Raw genomic sequence first — 19,282 nt, forward strand, 5'->3', positions numbered from 1 at the left:
TTTCCGCTCCCCCGCCGCCGCGGCGTTTCCTACCCACGCGCCGCGCCGCGCTCCGCGCCGGAACTGACGCGTGCGCACTCGGCTGTGGCCTAGACCTGCCTGTCACCCCGCGGGCGCCGCCCGCCGGGGCCAGACGGGTGGGGGGGAGGGGGGGGGAAGGCGGGGCCGCGCGGCGCCGGCGGCCCCTCCCCCACCCCGCCGCCCAGCAACGGCCGGCGCGCGGGGGCTGGCGCCGGCGCGCGCGCCGCCTCGAGCCGCCCCTGCGAGAGACGCCGGCCCCCCCCCCCGCCCGCCCTCCGCGCGGGGCCGGTGCGGGGGCGGCCCCCCCGATCCCCCTCCGCCGCCGGCTTTGGGGCGAGGGTTTTGAGGCGGGGATCGCGCCGCGGCGGGCGGCGGTTGGGGGCGCGGAGGGCACCCCCGAGCGGGCGGCGGCCCGCAGCTGCGCGCGGCGGCGGTGGGAGGTGTTTTCGCCGGTGGTCGGGAGGTTCGCGGCGTACGTACCCCCGGCGGGCCTGGGGACGCCGAGCTCGGAGGTGCGGGAGCGAGAGGCGGCGAGGGTTGCCGGCGGTCGCTTTTGGAGCTGGAAGGGCAGAGCTAATCGGGAAGGCGCTACTTCGTGCGCGCCTGTAAGTTAAAAACGGGATTGCTGGCTGAATGTCTGATTGCTTGGGGATAACCGGCAGTGAGAAGTGTCAGACCGAACGTCAGACATCTTTTGACACCATTCCCAGGTTACAAATTTAGCCTGACAATGGCTGAAGAAATCCAGAGAGCCCACGTGGGCACCTTTCTTGGGCCCTTCCCCAAGGTGGCAGGCAGTGTGCTCGCTTCCACTGGTGTGCTGGGTGATCTTTTTCAGAAGTCCGGCGTTAGGACATCGCCGCTGTGAGGAGACAGATGAAGTGTAACGGCATGAGCGCTCTGGGAAGCTGCAGCCTCACTGTCAGTGGCTGAGCACCACCCTCATTAAGTTTGCAATTGCCTGGATGTGGTTTGCTCTTTTCTTTGGGAAAATACAGTCTTTCAAATATGTTACAGTTGAAACTATCTGTGTGGCTATATCCAGAAATGTGTACTTGTCAAAATGATTGCGCCAATATAAAGAGATGTCATACTGGCATTTCTCAGAGCATGAGGTGTGTGCTGGCCCTTCTGGATTGGCCCTTTGGCCACAGAACCTCATGTGGAGCCTTCAAAATCTCCTTCTGACCTGCGTGTCTCTATCTGTCCACCCTGAAAGACGAAACCCTGGGCTTACCTACTGCTTATCACATTATAGATGCAGGAGGCTGAGTTTCCATTTTAACCTAACTCTGACTGGCCTTACAACACCATGCGCAGAAGTGGTCCAGAAACAAGATCCAACTGCAGGAACAGTTGTACGTTCCCCCTCACAGTCTGCTGCAGTGAGGGTATTGTGGATGTGCCCTGCTAATGTCAAAACTGAAGTTGCTAATCTTGTTATTGAGGAACATTTGCAGAGCAGGAGTTAAGGTAGCTGTGAGGCAGCTATGTGCTGAAGATCAAGCCAAGTCTACAGAGCTAGAAGACTGGCTTGAAGCCATCGTTCATGATGATGATGATGATGATGGTGAGTGGTGATGATTAACCCCTGTACCCCACCCTCCATTTCTGACCAACCACACCTGGGAATTGCAGAACCTGTCCTATTGTTCATCTAAGCCTCCTTTAACACAACTCTTCTGAGGCTGGGAAGCACTACACAAGGATCTGTATTACTGGTGTGCTGTACATGGCACCGCTGCGCACAGCCTCCTCCTCGTTTCCCTGGCAGAGGAGCCGTTTCACATACAGCAGTACTGTGCATTGGAGCAATGCACAGAACTCCCATCTGTAAGGAAGGTTACACTCGACCTGAACTCCGTTGCACATTAAACCGCTAACATAAATGCACTTGCTCTGACCCATCTCCCAATCTATAGTAGCCAATTGATATCCCAAATGCCATGAGAAATCCTTCCGACATTCCACTACTCGTCCTCGGTGAGAAGCAACCCACACCTTCCACCAGCTATTTGGGATACGTGTTTGAATATGCCCCTCCACGTTCAGTGCTTACCTCCGGCTGCCTATGACACCGGCAAAACCAAGAGCAGTCAGTCCCAGACCAGATAGCATTCTGACAAGCGCACTTCTGGCTAGCACCTGCTTGGGCACCTTCCTTCTGTTAGAAGAATGTATACTGTCCTACAAGAGTTGAAGATCCTGTGATCTTACCAGTGCAACTCATGTTCTGTCTATTACGGCAAGGCCATGAGTTAGTTTATAAAACTGTTTACTTAGCAGCAGGAGGGCAGTAAATACTACAAATTGTTAACAATTGAATCATCTCCTGCAAAACTATAGCATGTAGATATACAGAGCAGCTGACTGAAAAGTCTGCATATTCCAAGTCATGCTTTAAAATCTGTGTACCAAAATATTTTGAAGTGTTTCAAAAATATGTCTTCTGGGTGATACTGAGGTAAGGATACTTCCACTACCAATCCAAAATCTCCACATTTCTTTAATGGTATACCTTAGTATCAATAATATCAATGCCTCATTAGTATCAATACTTCCATGTATTAAATTTTTAAGTAGATACTGAAAGTAGATACTTTTTTAAAGGTAAATGTTGACTGCAGGGAGTGTGGAGACTGTTCTTCATTGGGAAATAACTGGTGGTTGTTTTTTGAATAAGACATTTTGGGTTATATTTTCCCTCTCATCCTTAAAGGACTGGTATTCTCAGGAAACTGCCTGTTCTTCCATTGGATGAAAAGGTGTTCTGGAAATTAGCAACTATACTTCTGTTGACCTCATTGAACTGGCATTTGAAGTTGTATCTTAATACTTCTTTTACCTTTCTTTCCTGATTCCAAGTTTGTGTGACGTTTATGCATTTTTGTAAGTTCTTAGAATCTGTGAATGACAGTTGCCTTTCTAGGGTTATCATGTGTCTTACTGCAACTTCCTCTAGCAACTAATGCAACCCAGTCTCTATACAACTCCTTGTTGCCTAGCTGAAGCATTTAGAAATCATGAGTCACATCTTAAAGAAATATGATCCTCTTGTAAAACTCTCAATATTGTAAATGCTGGTGTCTTTCTATTTACCTTTTGATTTTTGAGCCTTAAGGTATGCTCAAATCACATTCACATTCCCTTAGAAATGTGATGTTAATGCATGTGACTGTTAGGGAAGAGTAGGAATGTGCCTTTCCTTTCTTTTTTAATAAAAGTGGAGATTGTCACACAATCACAGAACTCCAGGAACTAGACAGTATGCATAGGAAGAAATCACTCTTCACTGTGAAAACAAACTGTATTAATCTATTTTTAAACATATTTACTCTGGTTTATCCAGTTGTTTCAAATACTACATGATGAACATGAAATAACTTTCTGCTTATAAAACTGAATGGGCTTTTTACTAAGAAAACTAATTTTTAAATATTACAGTTGCTGCCACCATGCTAGTTCTGTGTGAACACTCACTTGCACGTCCCTCTTTTTAAGTTCTTATTTCTCCTGCTTGCAACTTCCATGCAAGTTTTTGTAATGAGAGTGAATCCATCTTTGTTAAAGTTAACAGTGGTGTAGTGGTAATGATATGTACCATTTGTTTATGTATTGACCATGCCGTTCTGCATGTGAGCCTGTATGTTGTGCTGATACATCTTTTGCTGATACGCTTTTCTTTCCTGAGGGCATCCTATTAATGTTCAAAAGGCTTAGGCTGTCTCTTGCCTTTGCATTGCTGCTTATTTGTGGCTAAGATATGGACACCCGCAAGGTATCTAATGCTCACACTTCCCGTTTGGTGCTGGACTGTTTGCATATTGCAACAGCGTGAGCACAGTGTGGTAGATACCCAACGTCCCGCAAAGAGGCCATGTGTTTCCAGATTACAGTTCTTGCCCAAGTGTCCCACAGTAGTTCCACTCCCACAAAGTGTGATGACCTGCTATGACTGTGCAGTTCTTGTCACTAAAAGTGAACCATCTTAGTTCATAAGTCTGAGACTTCATAAGGCAAGAATCCCCTCCTGCATTTAATACTTTGCCTTTTATATAACCTATACTGATCCATAGAATAGCGTGTTCTCAATTGGGCATTCATCCCTGATCAGGTCATATAATTCCTGGCTCAATTTATTATGTCTGTATTCCTGGGCACTGGCCATTTTAATGGGACGGTTGGAGGCATTACTGCTGACTCTGTATGTTGAAAAAAAATCCACAAAGCAGAACTCCAAATCCTTAAGACTGGCTTAAAAAAAAGTATTTATTTAAAAAGGAGAGTTTATTTATGTATGAGCCTTTCACTAAAATTTGCTTTATGTGTTCAGTTCTTTTCTCAGGAACCAGAATGGCTAGGTGTATTTATTTTAAAACCTGAACCCGAGCTGTCCAACTCCCCAGGAACTGAGCTTAAAGAATGCCAGCTATCAGAAGACAAGAGATTTCATGACAAAGTGTGACAAAGAGATAATAAGGAAAAAAAGCTAATAGGAAAACAAATAACAATAGAGACAAGGGCTTTAGGAATAAAACAAAGAAATAATAGTGGCTAAAAGCTGATGTTTATTATGGTAGTCAATTTTTACCTTCCAGCCTCTTTTTTTTCAGGAAGCTACCAGAAACATTGCAGTTACAGAGAGGCAGATGTATGAAATCACAAATGCAGATGAATGGTTGAGAGGCCCATCCTGAAGCTATTCAGAAAGAATGGATAAATCTCGTAAGTAGGACGGTATCAAAATGTCACTCAGCTGTTGGTCCCTAAAACCTTCTTGCCCTGTTATCTTATGTCTCCGAGTAGTTGTTGCTAGAAGACTACTGCATGCTGTAATAGACGATTCTAAGTGGGTGACAAATCACTTGTGTAATTCATTCTCTAAAGCACTGCAGTAGATTACATCCAGAGTATTTTGTTTAAATTTGAAAAGGAAAAAGTGAAGCTGAGCTTGGTAGTCAGGCAGAGCATTTTTCATATTGGTTCACTACTCTTAACATACAGAAACTCTGGCTAGATAAAACACGTATTTGCCACCCGGAATTGGTGGAGGTACTTCTACATATATATAATGCCCTACCAGCACAGTTGTGGCCAAAAGTCATGGCAATACACTATTCTGGCTTTTAAGCATCTACTTTCCTATTATTAGGTATCTCTTGCAAGTATTTTCAAGGTCTAAGGAATGATAAAAACTAGAGATGCATCCTTAACCTCAGGAGAATACTGGGAAGGGATCCTGTCTGTCTGAAATCAACAGAACCTTGAGAACCTGGAGATGCCTGATTTCCTGCATTCCTGTACCTTTCTTACTTAAGGAAATACCTGTGAGCACCATGCAGGATGCAGACATGGTGACTACACCTGATGAGACTTTTTTGTGATGTCCTAAACAACCTTTAATATGAGTGTAGGCATGGCACTCTAGCCTGGGACCTTGATAGTGTTTGGCGGCAACGTGAAGAGCTGTGTAGACATAGCCCCAGAGAGCTCAGTTTACAATTACATTCCTGACTTTGATCCAAGGCTAATGTCTTGAAAACTTACATTTATTTCATTCATCTAATAAAGTTTAAAAGAAGAGCCATTATTCATGGAACATTTTCATATAAGGCTAATTGTGTAATGCATTTCTTGTGCCACGAAGCTCTAATTTCAGTTTATTCAATGAATAAGCAGAGTATAAATACATACAATAGACAAAAATAATCAAATCAAAGAAGTTCAGAATAGGCCCACCATTCTGCTTTCTGTCCATGTCATTAGGCTGCTGCAAAGCACTAAATTCAGTGTGTTCCAAACAATTATTGGTATTACTATCTATGCTTGTTTAGCACTTGGAGATCTAACCCATTTTCATCGCTGTCTTGTATCTGGCACTGTGCAAACACAGGAGAAGATATTCCCTGTCTCTTGAGTACACACTTGCCTCCATTACCTCCCACCTGAACTGCAGGCAAGATACATAAGCAGGAAGCCAGCAGCCCTTAGAAAATCCCAGGTTCCTACAGAAAGCACTTGTGCATCTCAGCAGCGCAGACTGCCAGAAGCATCTCGGTCTCTCCTGCTCTCAGCTTCTTACTGAGTGTTGAATCGATCCTTTTGTTGCGAGTGCTCAGTGGTGTGGGCCTGGCATATTTAAAAGATTTCCTTAAGCTGTGCAATTTCCACTATCAATAACTCCTCTCACCTAGAAAATTTGTCCCATAGAGGAAGGAAGAACTTCCATAAGAACCGCTTACAGACAATGGGAACAAAGTCCAACTGGCCCTGAGGATTACCATTTCCTACTCCAAGTACATGCCGCATTTGTAGAACTTTGTTTTCTCTCGTAAAAATGGAGTACATTTAGGGAGTGTTCACAACAACTAATTTTTGGCCTACAGGTAAGTTATCCACATCTCCATCTAAAGGGATGCTTGGTCCTACCCGAACCAGGCTTCTGTGGCACACATCATGGGAGTCTCTAGCATGCACCACACACACCGGTTGTCTGCCACATGTAGATGTCATCGTATTCAGTTTCCCTCTGTGAGAAAGATGCGCTGAAAGTTTTCCTTCAACACTGTTTAGCTGTCCTCCCCAAACTATGCTGCTAATGGCTTCTGCCCTGTTGCTTCAGCTTCTACTCTGTGGGGTATGACATGGCAGCAAGCCCAACATTGGGACACATTCATCTTTCAAAGGTGCTGAACTCAATATGCCCGGTCACTCAGCAGGGTACTGCTGTTCCGAAGGTTTTGGCAGTGTATGGCAGAAAGGCACAGGTTTCACCGCTTTGAAAGGCATCTAAGGTGTCTGTCCTCTGCTCAGGAAAATGTGGCTATAACCCCAATACACATTCTCCCTCTACTATTCCTCTTAGGTTGACCCAAATGTAAGCAAAGTAAAGTGTTCTTCAGAGCCAAGCGTCCTTTGTCAACACTGCTGAGCATCTTGGTTGGAGAATGGAGCTAGGGATGCCAAGAAACTGATGCCCTGGCCCCACAATAATGTCCTCCAGTTATGGGGCCTTTTGTTCTTAACTCTGCATGCTCATTACAGACCAGAGATCTGCCTCTCCTCTTCTATGTCAGACTTCATATGAAGTCTGGATCCTTCAAGTCCAGGGTGTACCGTGTAGCATCCTGTCCAAAGGTGTTATTTAGTTTCTCAGACCAGAGACACATCTGAAAAGCCACTCTTGGTTATTGTACCTGACCTGAAAAAAAGATGGCCTTCACCTTGCTGAACTTGCATTAGAACTGCAATCCTTTTACTGTAAACTGTTGAACCAGCTCCAATATTACTTCTGGGAAATCCTCCAGCAGCAAAGCCCTAGTCCTCTCCCTGCATAGCCAGACAAGAGCAATGCTTTCTGCCAGCTCTCCAGCTCACTTCTCCATGCCTCTATGACTGAGGTTGAGCTAGAGTGAAACACCTCCCTTTTCTTGTAGAAAAGAAGCATAACAAGGAAAAAAAACACACCGAAATGAAAAAGGGAGAAGACACAGTAGAAATAGGAGAAAGAGTATCAAAAAGAAGTAAGGAAAGTAAAAAGAATAGAAGAAAGCAGAGGGAACAGCAGGAAGTAGTAATAGCAAAACACACAACAAATTTAGAGCCAGATACTGAAATGACTGCTTTGTACCACATGAGGCTTTGTAGGACAGTGCAGAGGTGTTCTTACGAGGAATGCTAGAGGAAATGTTTGGAAGAGATTTATGTGCATATGGGATGAGGTAGGGTAGGGGAAAGAAGGTGGTTTTTTCAGCTATTCATCCACACTGCATAGGGAGCAGTAGGTGGAGGAGTGAACTCTCCTCTCATCCGCACCACATCATCTGGAGTGCAGACAGTTGTACTCCAGATGTCCATGGAAAAAGAAAATAGTATTTGCAAAGCTGAAGAACTGGGGGCCCATAGCACACAGGTAACATACCCTCTGAGCAACAAAATAGAGGCTCCTCTAACTTACCACTTTCTATCATCTATGGACACAGGTTTCCCCTGGCTAAAACTAGTCCTTGTGAAAACTTTCTGGAAAAAAATAAACACAGCAGGAAAAATAAATATTACTTAATATAACAGTGCACTGAACAAAAAATTCTCCCCTGCAAAGAACCTGTGAGAAAGAATGAACCATCCATGTATATGGCCGATATATTAGTGGAGAGTTTTCAGCCAGTTGTGATCTCAAAAAAAAGCTTAAATGAAACATGCACTTCAGTGTTAGCAGAATGAAGAACCCAAATGACTCACCTAAGGTCATAAAGAAGACTGTGGCAGAGCTGTAAACTGAGTTAATGTCATGAGGGCACCAGGCAGGAAATGAAGAGCTGTGTTCTTTGCTCTTGGCTCTGCCACTGACTTGCCATGTGGCAAATCGCTTCCTCTTCAGGTGACTCAGTTTCTCCCATAGGCAAATGGAAATAATGATTCATCTTTGTAAAAATCCTTTAAGAATGAAGATGGAAAATGTTACAGAAGAGCGAAGTAGGAATTCCATTCCAGTGCTCTCCCCAGCCCATCCTTTGTCCTCTTCTTGCTGGATTTTTTGCAGAATGATGTCTTTGTTACTGAGTGGTATTTTGTTAGAGATAATAAAGCTGCAAATTATATAGCAAAAGCATGTTAATGAATTAAATGCCGGATGACTTCTATTGTATGCTATAAACAAACAGTAGATGTGCTAAAAGAAAATTATCTGTGTTGCAGCGTCAGTCAGGCAAAAAATGAAATGCCAGTTCGCTACTCAATCTGGAGAAAAAAACAGTATGTGACTATGTAATTTAAAAAGTTGTCATAATATAAGCAGAAACAAGGTGGGCATATATTATTAGACCCTTAGAGGTGTGCTGAAACAGGTGCAGATGAATGAGAACTGAATGAGAACATGTTAGATCATAAAAGGAAGATTATAATTTTAAAGTCAACAACCTTGTTTACAGCAGAAATAAGAAAACATACAGCAGTTGAGGTAAGGCACTATAAGAGGACAAAAAGGACTACAGGCCTTACTTTTTGGGTTGGTACCCAGGGAAACTGAATTAACTCTGCTACAAGCTTCAAGAAGTAAAATGAGGAAGACAGGCAAACCAAAGTTTTCAAATGAGCCTTTTGTAATGTATTCCTTATCTTCCAAGTGTCCAAGTTCAGATGTACATAAGACCAGTTTTTAGAAATGCTAATCATTCACAAATCTAAGTGAAATCAATTGGAAAACCATCTAGAAAAATATAGGAGGGAAACTTTTCCAGCTAAGATCTATGGTAGCTGTTATTAATTACTTGAATGAAAGTTTTCAATATCATACATGCACATTTGCAACCTAGTGTACACCTGCTATTTGTTATAACCATATGAAAATGTACAAACAGCCAATTAGCCAGCTGTATCTTATATTGACCAAGATGGTACCTTCAAATTAATGCTTAAATCTACATTTTATATATGCAGCTGAACATACATAATTTAGAAATGATATTTCAATTTTATTTATAAAATGTTTTAAACCCTCTGGCATTGAGAATATTGTGCAATCTCAGTAAAAACAATATCCAATAGGTCTTAAACATAATTTTGTTTTTGCTCTTAGCCACACAAGTTTTCCATGCTCCTTTATCCTAAGCTCAAGGACAACTCCGTGCCCATTCTTAGATACATCTGGACCTATTTTGATCATCTGAAAGAATATAAATATATGTATGAAGATGAATTGTTGCATGACAACAGTAGTTGCTTCAATTGCTTCCATATATTTTGCATTACGCTGTGATCTGTATTTTATATCACTGCCTTGTAATTTGGCTTTAGCTTTCTTTTATAACATATCTTTGCTTTCGATGGCTATTTTACTGACTCTCTGGAGCATTTCCTATTTAAATTATCATTTACTGAAGCCATGCTTTAGGACCTATTACTCCTTACTCCTTCCCCTAAGAAACATTTTACTATGCACAGTTCAGCATTTTTTACATCATTTTACATCATTCACATTGACATTGTGTTGGCTGTACAAGTTCCCTCATTTGTTCTGTTAACTGTGGAAGTCTGGGCCCTTTTAAATCTCTCTGCAGTTGTCATTAGGATTTTCTGAAGAACTCATGCCAGACAAAAGTCTCTAAAAACATGTTGTAGATAATGTATACATTTTAACGCTCTCATTATCCATCCGTTGCTCTCAGAATTCGTGTTTTACTTCCAACTTTTCCATAATCTCACGTTATTTCTTCTCCTTTTGCCATCTGGTAATGCTATAGTACTGTAACTTATGTAATGAATGGATTGCTGAGGATACATACAAATTCCAGATAATCCATCACTTCCTTCACTGAATCTCTTCCTTCTATGAGTTTCTATATTGGATGTATTTGTCTTAGCATACCCACTCTGCTTCGCCTGTTTGGTACTCACTGTGGGGTACTCAGTACTACATGAACTATGTGATTCAAGAACATGCTGTGTGTAATGGAGAACATTAACCTATTAACAAACATGCTACGAGGTTGCTATTCTCACTCTGCTTCAGGTGCTGCCTGTGTAGTTTGGAACCAAAAAGGCTCTTGCTTGTTCTCTACAATCTACCACTTGTGTAAAAATATTTCTGGGTTCTGGCTATTGAGCAAACACCCTTCTCCAGGAATTAATATGACAAAGAGAAATCCCAGTGTCGAGGTCTCTAAGCAGTATAGTCCTCTTGTATGTCACTCAGGTAGCCACTGTCACTACCTGCCATAGACATGAACCCAGAAGTCCTCTGGAATGCCTACTGCTTTCAGTAAAAAGGCAGCACCAGCCTTCTGCAGAGATTCGGAAGTCTCTTATTTTCTCAGAATACCCTATTTTAATTAGCTAATTTTCAGAGGTGTCATTGAGTAAATATGGAAGAACTTTAATGCAATTAAAAAGATTTGTAATTACTGTGTTTAATACCAGGCATGTCATATTCTCTTGCTGATTGGATCCTCTCATAGTTTTTGAATTTGCCAACACCCTGTCCTTCTACATCTGTTGCTGCATTTCTTCTCTCAGCTTTCTTCCCTGCATGTCGAGGATTACAACCCTTGGCGTTCAGTTCCTCAGCTTCTTTACCTGTCATTACCAAAGGGACTGAAAAGCCTTTGCCCTCAGTCCAGATGTTTTGATTCTCGGTACCTACTCCCACACGAAAACCACCTCTTAGTCTGCCCCATGCAGAGGCAGCTGAAAGTCAACGAAGATTTTATTCCCTCCTGTGTGAGAAATTAGGCTTAGCAAGTGTAATAAACATTACCAGTTAGAAAACAGAAAGTGCAACTTGAATGCCCAGGGAACAGAGAAATTAAAACTTCAGTGGTAGAAAATAATTTGCTGGGGAAGAAATATTCCACAATTAGAGAATGTAAGAGGCCCTAATTATAAGTTCATTATTTTCATGATATAGTCTTCTGTTGTTTCAGATCACCTCAGTGTGTTAATTTTTTCCTCTATCTAGCTTTATAGCTTAATATATTTCACTTATTTCTAAATGATGCTATGTTACACAGCTTCCCTTGTATTGGGACATGTCGGTATACCTTTGCCTACTTGCCATGTAAGCAGAACTGCCACATGTCCTATCTTCTGCTAAGAAGTGGATTTTGAATGGAGCTCCTACAAAGCACTCCTTCCAGGTTTCCCATGTGCAAGCTCCCATCTCTCTGGCTGCATGGTAAGGAAAGCAGCAAAACTAAGGAATTCAAGGGGTTTTGCTCCAAGGAGAAAAGTAACTGTATTCCCTTTTCTGTAAAAACATGGCCAATAGGCTGCGTTAAAAAAAAAAATAGTGACAGGAAGGAAAGAGCTGACAAATGAGCAGCTCCCCACAGTGTCGTACTCCTGACACCACCTAAAATCCACACACGTGAAATGCAGGGTCCAGGCGGTCCTGCTCCGAACATGAACTGCTTGATGTTCTGTTGTATCTCCTGATGCTGTCAGGAGAGCTGTGCGGTATGGTGGCGCGGGGGCCCGGGGCGATGCCTCAGCAGCAGCTGCACAGTCGTTCCAGCAAGATGGCGGTGTCGAAGACATATAATGAGACAGAAATTCTGGCCCCATTAGGTCAACGGCAGTTTTACCACTGACTTTATTTAGTCTAGGATGGCATCCCGTGTGCCTGACTCATATTCTACTGAAACTCTGAACTGAGTATGAGGACCCTGCCCTGCCCACCCTTGCTCTTCTGTTTCCTTCCCAGTTCCAGCATGGGGAAGGTTTGAACTGGGAGATGAATGGGGCCATGCTCCCCTTTCTTTAGCACTGTTCAAAGTACTGTGTAGCTTCTCATATAGCACGTCTGGATCCAGCTCTGTGTAGTGTACAAAGGCAGCAGGAGAACACAGTTGAATGGCTGCGCTTCAAAAATCACATGATTTTTGGATTATTTTGTTCTCCCATGCAGTTTGATGCCAGAGGGGAACATATGGCCCAAAGTGATTTTTTCCCACTGTACAATTCACAGATTCTTTACCATATGTGAGGCATTATTTCATGCTATGGCATCTATAATCCCTACCATGTCTGTTCTTCCCTACCACAGGGTGAACAATATAAATTTTATCTTTCTGCTCCTAAGGCACTGTCACTCTGATGGTCTTTTCAGACATTGGCTATAGTTTTCCAAGAATGTTCCTAAAAGATTTTGATGTGCTTTTTGATTATTTCCCTGAGAAATTGTAATGGTATCTTTAGTTTTAACTTTGATTCTGTAAGCGCTTAAAGCTTTCTTGCTAGGCAAGTCACAGACCACTTGATCAGTTATCAAAGAAGCTTGCATGATCCCATAGTCGCAGAATTTGAGCTTTTAATCTCCAGTGTATGACATACATACACATCAAAGGCTTTGTGGGCAGCCACATTCAGCAACAAATCATACAGCTCTCATGCATTTCATTCCTTGTCAGTGAGCAATATTTATCAAATCTGCCCATTATCTCCTCCAATAGATGTAGATGTTAAACCTTCTGAAGCTGATGTTGCAGGTAAGTAACTTTCATAAAAGAGATTGCTTCCTTTGGTACAATACAAGAATAATTTTGTAAAGGATGAATTTCTGTCAGCTGTTATTCATGTTCTCTGTCATTTCTAAGGTAGAAACTTAATGGCATCCACTCTTTTCTCCTTCTTCCCTTTTATTTTTTACTTTGCTAAGATCTTCTAGCTTTCTCTCTAAAACCCCACTAAATTCAGGGTTGCTTAGCGTACAACAGTGTCCACTAGAGTGGAAAAAATAAATCCCAGTACCTCTTCATAAGATCCAAGAAGATTTGTCCCAAACGGACATAAGTAACTGAGACTGCCGAAAAAGAGCTAAAAGAGAGTTAGTTTTTGCAGAAATGGGATAATGAACAGTACTAGCAATCTCAGAGGGTACTGAATGTAACACAGACTGGATTACTACAGTTTGCATCTCATGACTGATTGATTTTCTGTCTGAGAAGGTGTAATCTTCAACTCAAGTTCCCCCTGCATTTGGGGACATCTAGGGAAAAGTAATTCTATTATATGTAATAATGTGTGAGGACAGACTGCACTTCTGTCAGAGAGAGACATTTAGAGGATGTCTCTTTTTTCCTGCTCTACTACTAACTACTTGCAATAAGATATTAAATACACTTTGAGACCCATACTTACCTGTCAAAATTGGTAGAAATAAAACAATGTTCTCAAGAAAAAACAATGGCGTGGCCTTGTGAATGGCACTTGCCAACATATTGCTGAAAAGAGTATTGCAAAGGTAACGAGTAGCCAGAGAAAGAGAAGAAGAACGACCAGGAGCATGGAAGAGAACTGATATAAAGAGAAAGCAAGGACGTGCACTGTAGGGAAGGGACAAGCAGCTCGAGTCATTATAATATTTAGAGCACTAAGTAGTGGAAAGCAGAAGGGTAAGGGTTTCCTTAGTCTGCAAACCAAGGGAATGCTCATGGAAAATAAAACAAGGCAATTCAAAACCGGGAGGAGATTTCCCCTTCGCCCCCAGAATGGCCAGTTAGACTCTGGAATTCATTGTGCCTGAGAAGAGCTAAAACCAGTGCCCGAAACAGCCTGGCAGTCTCCTGGCAGCCTCCAGCGCTGCTGGAAGGTGAGACCCTGCGGTGGCCCTGGCCGGCGCTGCGGGCCGGCGTCCTGGTGCTCCACTTAATGCCGCCGTGGCTGCGAGAAGTGCTGAGCTCAAGCCCTGAGCCGGAGCATCCCCTGGGCGATCTTTGTTCCCATGAAAGCAAGGCGAACAGCTGCCCTTTGTCTCGCTCCAGAAATCCATCCTAGTAAACAGAATGACACTATTAAACAGGATTTTTGCTTCTTCTGCTGAAGAAGCAGCATGGGCCACCAGACCCTGGACCACCCGCCTAAGCTAAGGCTGCCATTACTAGGCAATGTTCCATCCTCTCTCAAACGGCGCAGGACAGAATACCTTGGTGAGGCGGTAATGTTCTCCTCATTCGCTAAAAAGTACTACAGAAGTTTCATAAATGCAAGCAATAGAAGGAAACTCGTATAAATAGTTTTATATATATGTATTTCAAGATAAAGTTTTAATTATTTCTGAGAATGTTTCACAACTAAATGCTGCAATGCAACTTGGATAAATTCATGTAATTTTTAAGTCTAATTGCTAATCTTGTAAATAGGAAAGGTACAATGAATTATGTTAATACTAAACTAATGTAACTATTTAGTATGTTTTTCAGTTGTTTTAAGGACATATAATTTTCATGACATATATATTTTTCAATGAAAAATTCGATAATCAAGATTTGAGAAAACTGAAACAACTAAAAACATACTTGCATGGGAATAATTTCTAAATATGCAATAAACCAAAAAAAAAGGTCTACTTTGTTTAAAATTACTTTGGTCTGATAGTTTTGAAACAAGTATTCACATCTCACAGTCAAACACAAAATCAGTTTCAGAAATGGAATGTGCAACTTGAAGCAAAGTTAGAAGTCATGTCACCAGGAGAAAGAGGTGGGAACTGATGCCTTCAGGTTAATAGCAATGATCAATTTTGAGATTGATAAAATAGTTAGTGTGCCCTGTTCCTTTTAAAGATGAAATCATTAAAGTCTAAATTTAACCTACTAAAATAATGAAAATTACAATAAAAATTAATTAAATTAAAGCAGTGTGATTTGCTACTGCAGTTTAAAAGAAGGTTAGATCTGCTTTTTTAAAAGCTGAGAAATGGCACACAAGTTATAAAAAATCCCCAGCATTTAAAACATTGCAAATTCAATGATTCAAAAACTTTTAAAACTCCCAGAATGAAGAGTGTGCATGTGACACATGTTCATGCATCATAAGGTGGTAGCTAATAATACAGTTGCAGAAAACAAATAATGCCTACTTGATACTTCATTTTCTCCAAACTCTTCATCATCTGGCCTTGATCTTCTCTGCTATACTATCTTTTTTAAAGACAGAACTATAAATTTTTGCACCACCTCTGGGATAACCTACCTGGATTCTGGGATTCTGCAGACAAGACTGAGGATCTGATGTCAGGCACTCTGAAATGACGAACAAAAGTTGGTGATCACCTGGGGGAAAGAATGAAGTAACTTGCCTATTGCCACATAGGAATGTGACAGAAACAAGGACATCTCTCTCTAACTTCTTCAGCGATGTGATCATTTTTACTTCTGCAAACTCCTGTCTCATTTGCTATACTTTTCAACTTCAGAAACAAACGAGGCAACGGCTCGAAAAATAATTAGCTTCTTTGGTACCCAGCCTGGTTCAAAGCCAGACTAATTCCGTGCTCTCCAACATTGTAGGAAAAGAAACAGAGCAGATAATGAACTCTATCACAAGCGATATAAAGTAGGAGACCTCTCCTGCCTCTAGAGTGTGTGATGTTACAACCTTCAGAGTGTTGCTGTAACATAGTTTTTGATGCTACAATATAGAGTATGTTCGAAAATAAATAATGGGAATGTTATATTGAGAGTAACTGAAGGTGGAGTCTTTGATTTCCCATTTGAAATTTCAGAAACTTCAACGTATTCCAATTCCAGCAAAACTGATTTTTCTAATAAAAATAGTTCCATGATTTTTCTTTTTCCTTGCCAGCTCTTAATGCCAGTTGTTTTGGCCTAACCAGCAAGAATTTAAGGAGATCTAATTCCCAATGAATAAACTTTGTTTCTGCTGAAACTGGCAGGAATTTTGTGATTCAGTGAATAAACCCAGTGAAGGCTGAGCACTTCTGAAAATCCTGCTGCAATTTGGCATCTTCTTCCTTATTTAAGTTGTGCAGGTGTTAGTTATTATCTACAAATGTTCACCACAAAGAAACAAATAAATAAAATATATATTTACTATTTCTGTACACCTGAGGTGGAGCAGCATGTGTAACCTTTGGAATGAAAATTATCGCCTCAGGCCATATTTATGCCGATTACTGTTATTATTTATGCGTTTTTCTCCTCTTTTTATATTACTCGTAACTGATGATCAAAGGGCATCAGGCACTGACTTCCATATCCCTCCCTAGATATATCATCATTCAAACCATCCATTCATTAATTCATTCCAAGGCTGTCATCAGGGGGATGCTGTCAGTTGCAATGAATGTCAGAGCAGGCCACAAATACACTATATATGCATTCCTATGGAAGTTAGTGGATCTTGAAGCCACATTCACAATGTATTTCTGTTTTCATGTATGTTTTCCATTTCATTAAACAAAGAACCGCAAAGTGTTCTCTTTTCCAAGTATATTCCAATCCACACTCTCCATAGTGCTCTCAACTCACTTAAAAAGTGACTATTATTCCCTGAAATATGTCAAGTAAGTTAGGAGAAAGAGACATTTAAATAAGGGATCGAGAAGAAACATAACAAGCTTTTACCCAGATCTTCACGTTGAATGCAAGCAGGCAGTATGAACACAAGCTTTGCAAACCATATCCTCAATGAATCTCATCGTGGTACAATCCTACAACAGAGAGAAACTTGGGAGAACAGACACTGCAGCACAACAGGCCAGTCTCAGCACTAACCAGGGCTCACCTAAGCCTTGGTAGATGTTGGAGAAGAGACACACGGTGTGCAAACACAAAGAGAGGTGTACATGGGCTAGGATCGTCTGTAGCTACAAATACATACCCACTGAACAGTATTTCAGTCACTACTTACTACTTATTTGTGCAGAAAGTAAGCTGATTGCTACTGCATTTTTTACTCAGGAGTGTTTACATTGCACCATCACAGTTTCAGAAATGATGTTCCAGGGTTATTACTTGGCAATTAAATTCTCTTCCTTTGCTAGATCTTAAGAAAGCCCCTTTAAGTGATAAATAACAATGTAAAGCATTGTATTAGAATATACAAAATTCTTACCTATATTAAGGTCCCATTTTAACCTCTTTCTAAAAGCTTTATAGTTCAGATATTGGTTTTCCCCACTACACTTCTCTTTAGTCACAAACTTAAAATTGCTTGTATATTTTGAAGCTAAGAAAAATTAATCATCTTTAATTCTTGAAATCAAAATATTTTTCTGCTGTCTAAAATCAAATCCATTAGCAGTAAATTTCCAAAATGATTAATAGCTGTTCTCTTCCACGTATCTCAAACCTCCACATGATACAGCTTTATTTGGCACGGGTTTTTTTTGGAACACCTGTTGAAAGCTAATCTCTCTACCCGCTTATCAGATTATTCAAGAAGGACCCTGACGACCCAGCCTGCGGGATAAGACCCCCATCACGCTGCCGGAGCGGGGGGGGAGCGGTGGGGGGGCGGCGGGAACAGCGGAAAAGCCGCTCCCGGCACGGGGAAAGCAAAGGGGGAGCTGTTGCAGCGCCCGCCGCAGTGAGCAGCCCCCCCCCCGCCGCCACCGCCCCGGGGCTTGCAGGGGCCGGCTGCGGCCGGCAGAGGGCGCCCTCGCACCGGCAGTCTCCCGGGGTCCCCCGGGTCCGCCCGCCCCCCCGCGGGGGAGCCGCTTTCCCGGAGTGGGCGGGGGCAAGGGGAACGGACCGGCTCAGTGCTTTCAGCAGGCGGGAAGCGTCAATTCGAGAGCAGCCTCACCCGCAGTCACCCTTCTAACCGTGTAGCTAGTCAGTTGGGGTAAGCACAGGCGAGTGTGTATGATAAACAACATTCTACACAAAATAAATAATAATTAATAGTAAAAATAAGAAATAATCGCCGTTATCTAATAAGCGTCTAGAGGTGGGGCATTTCTGTTAGAGTACGTACCCTGACTCCGGCTTTTGGAGCCTAAGCTTTTCCGGCTGGGCAAGTTACCAGGGAGCCACCTGAGGATTTAGGAGAACGGTATTCCAGCCTACGTTTGCCCGCAAATGTGTTTCTCGGGTAAACTTGTGCAAGTCACTCCCTCCCCGTGTCCCAGCTCCCCACCCGTAAAATGCAGTGTGGCTGGGAGCAAAGGTATTTGGAAGTGTTGGGAGGTGCACAGGTGCCTTACATGTACTTGTATACAGAAAATTTAGAGATGTCGTTTTAATGTTCTACTTCATAATTACAGGTTATTTATGAACGTATGCGTATATATACACATACACACAATACGTAAGTGTGTGTGTTTCTCTCTGGTACGCACGTGTGCTGTTCTGGGAAACCTGACAATAAAATCTTGAGCAGACAGAACGACAGAAATGAGGGAGAGGTACCTACTCCAGGACAGGGACAGCGAATTAGTGAAGGGGTCCATCGATGGCGGCAGAAGATTCCTCAGAAGGAGATGCAGGAAAACTCACAGCAGAGCATGTCAGTGGGAGAGCGAGGTTATTTCATGTGTTGAACCATGAACTTTTTGCTGAAGAAAATCACCATTACCAGTTTGGCTATGCTTTTCGGACGTGAAAAAGAAAAATAATGACACAGCTCAGTACCTTTTCCCCGTGTGTAAACTGGCAAACTCCACTCGAATAGATCTATCTGGAAAAGCAAGACCATTTCATGTTGTTTCCCATGACCCAAAGAATTCTGTTTCAGGCAGTTAATCCAGAGGTAACTTTTGCAGTCACACTAACAGGATGGGATGGAGCAGAACAGCATCCAAGGCAGCATGCACAGGCAGAAAATACCCTCCAGCTCCTTCCAGAACATTACAGATAGAAACTTACGGGTTTTAGTGAAACTTTATCTATCCTGGTTAGTTTTAGCTTTTAAAAAAAGGTTTGCTTTTTTTGTTATGAAAGAATCCAGAAAATTTAGAAACAGTATTTTTTATTCCTTTAAAAGGCATGACTCTGTTTAAATAACTTTTTGAATAGAAAATTCT

The sequence above is a fragment of the Gymnogyps californianus genome, chromosome 1, assembly GCF_018139145.2.
Source record: "Gymnogyps californianus isolate 813 chromosome 1, ASM1813914v2, whole genome shotgun sequence".
NCBI lineage: Eukaryota > Metazoa > Chordata > Aves > Accipitriformes > Cathartidae > Gymnogyps > Gymnogyps californianus.